Source organism: Pteropus vampyrus, unplaced genomic scaffold (assembly GCF_000151845.1).
Source record: "Pteropus vampyrus isolate Shadow unplaced genomic scaffold, Pvam_2.0 Scaffold490, whole genome shotgun sequence".
Lineage (NCBI taxonomy): Eukaryota > Metazoa > Chordata > Mammalia > Chiroptera > Pteropodidae > Pteropus > Pteropus vampyrus.
The window spans coordinates 582,601-585,255 of record NW_011889271.1 but is presented as its reverse complement, the minus strand read 5'-3'; positions in this window follow the sequence as shown (position 1 = coordinate 585,255).

Genomic DNA, 2,655 nt, shown 5'->3' with positions numbered 1-2,655 from the left:
GACATCTCATCAACCCAAGGAGTCCTGGGGAACAAGATAAATATCAGAGAGTTGCAAGTCCTGGAGAAATAGGCAAGCTAGCGCTCAAAGGCCAGGTCCCCTGAGTCACTTGGAAGTACAGGTTATATAGAGAAAAAATCAGAACTCACGGCAACTAAGGGAGTTGGAGCCGTGGGTGTAGTCGTGGCAACTAAGGGAGCTGGGCAGCTAAGGCCATCTATCTTGTCTTCTCAGCCTTGGCTGATTTCTTAGGCCACCTGGAGGGACTCACAAGGAGGAGCTGAGACAGTTAAACACTGTGTCCAAGTGTCCCATCCTGGAATCAGCCATGGTGCCATCACGTTTGATCCGTGGCCTTCTGCATCGATGGGCTGGGGCTGAAGCACACCTAAAGCCAAGATGTTATCCTTAGTCAAAAGTTAAACTGACATCTGTTTGTCCACATGATTATAGACCAGAAGCTCAGTTAAGCATGTACTAAAGCTTAATGATTTAATAAGCAGGCATGTTATGTTATGGGGTTGAGGGGGAGGCAAATGAGTCATAAAGCCTTTATCTGGGCAAAACTAGCTTAAATCAGAAAAAAAAAAAAAAAGCTATATTAAAGAAATGAGGTGTGTGTGCAGTTACTAGTTATAGGGTAAGAGGTGAGGCCGGAAACACCGTGAGGCTCTTAATATAGGGGTCTTTGTATCAGGGACTCCTTCAACACCTGTTACCCTGTGTAACATCTGAGGTTGAAGCATGTTCATTATAGACATGGGGGCACTGGCATCAACATGAAAAGAGACCACCAAGTACCCATGGCTATCCCAGGGTTTTTACCCCTCATAGAGTCAGGACAAAGCACAGGGACCTCCTGACAGTGAGGAATGGACCCCCCTTCATTCCCAGGAAACCACAGCGTCCCCATCTGACCTTGGGAGTTACGTCTCCTTGTGGGGACAAGAACCTCGGTCCTTCCTCTTCTCACAGAGACCTGCCCTGACATGAACTCTAGATTCTCCACCCCACTGGAGTCACCGCCAGGGAAGGAGCCCATTCTGACCACGATGAAATCGGGGGGCAACTCCCCACCCTAGGGTCCCTGGTCCATGGGGACACCTGCCTATGGTCTCCTGAAGACATCTCAGCAACCCAAGGAGTCCTGGGGAACAAGGGGAACTTCCTGTGCAGGATGGAGCGGGACAACCCAGGATCTGGGGTTATTTCCATCTCAGAGGGGCTGAGGGTCCCAAGGCGCCTCCTCTCCCCTAACAAAGAACCCATGAGGTCCCCTGGCTGAGTCTCCATGTGGAGCTGCTTCAGCTCCTGAGCCTTGTGGGGAGGCCTAGAGCAGATGACAGACAGGGACACAGATGACTTGGACGCAACACCCGTGCTGTGATGTAGGAAGCACAGGGCATTCTGTAGACCAGCCCCCCAGGCTGCCACCCTCTCCTGAAAGACTCAAGAGGCCCCTCACTGAGCCCTTCCTTTGAAAACTCGGGGAGAGAGACCTCCTGAAACAGCATATTCCCCTGAGGGGACAGTTCTCCTGACACTTGATCAGGAGTCTTCTGGTCAACACCCGTCCTCTCCCTGGGCTCACGCTGCACTGAATGGAGTCAAGTGGCCTGAGACCTGCAGTGACCAGGACCCGAGGTGACCCACCCCTCAGCCTGGAGCTCAGAGCCCATCTCTGCCCAGGGCTCAGGGTCAGCTCTCACGCTCCGAGCCTGGCCAGCATCCCTGGTGCAGCCCTGACACTGGCACAGGTCTCATCATGCCCTCCAGGGGGCGACATTGAGACACACAGAAAACGCACAGGAAATTAACACAGGAACCTGGCTTTAACAGAGGTGGAGAAGGAGCCTGATTTCCATCCCACAGACCCTCTGGGCCTCTCCGACGTGCCTGCTCTGTCCCACCAATCGTTCCAAGGATCTAGAGCACCTGATCTGTCAGGGGTCCCTGTGCTGTTCCCCATTCCCTGCCTGGTACCACCCAGGAGGAACGTGGGGTGACCCTAGGAAAGTCACCCAGGCCGAGAACAGAGGCTGCCCCAACAGACAGAGAGAGAGGGGGTCTCGCTGAAGCTGTCCCTTGAGGACCACTGAGCCCACAGCCACTTGACCTCCTACCAATGTCCTTTATTCCCAGGCCAGGTACGTCACCTCCTCCTTCACACCGGGGAACTGTGTGTGAGACACCTGGTCCTGAGACACCTGGTCCTGGGCCTCCATCCCTGAAAGCAGAGGCCAGGCTGGTGATGCTGGAGATAGAGGGTGGGTCCCCTCACCAGTCACCACCCAGCTTGCCCCTTTTTCACCCTCAGAGTTGCCTCTGTGACCTTCCTGCTGGGAGGAAATCCAACCCTCCCAGAGCATTCGAGAACAAGGGGAGACCCCGGTGCCCAGCTGGATTTCTGTGCCACAAACAGAAATAATCCTTAGGTTTGGGGATCTCTGGGGTCGTGCAGTGCTGAAGGACCTAAGACCAGGACCCTGCAGAGGGCAGTGTTGGAGTAAGTGGGTCTTCCTCACAGGGGAAGAAATCCCATCAACCTTGCTATTGAAAGTGCCCCGCAGGCTGGTAAGATCGGCAACGTCTGAGAGCTTGTTAGATGCAGAGTCTCCTGTCCACCACACACCGAGAGTCAGAATCTGCATTTTA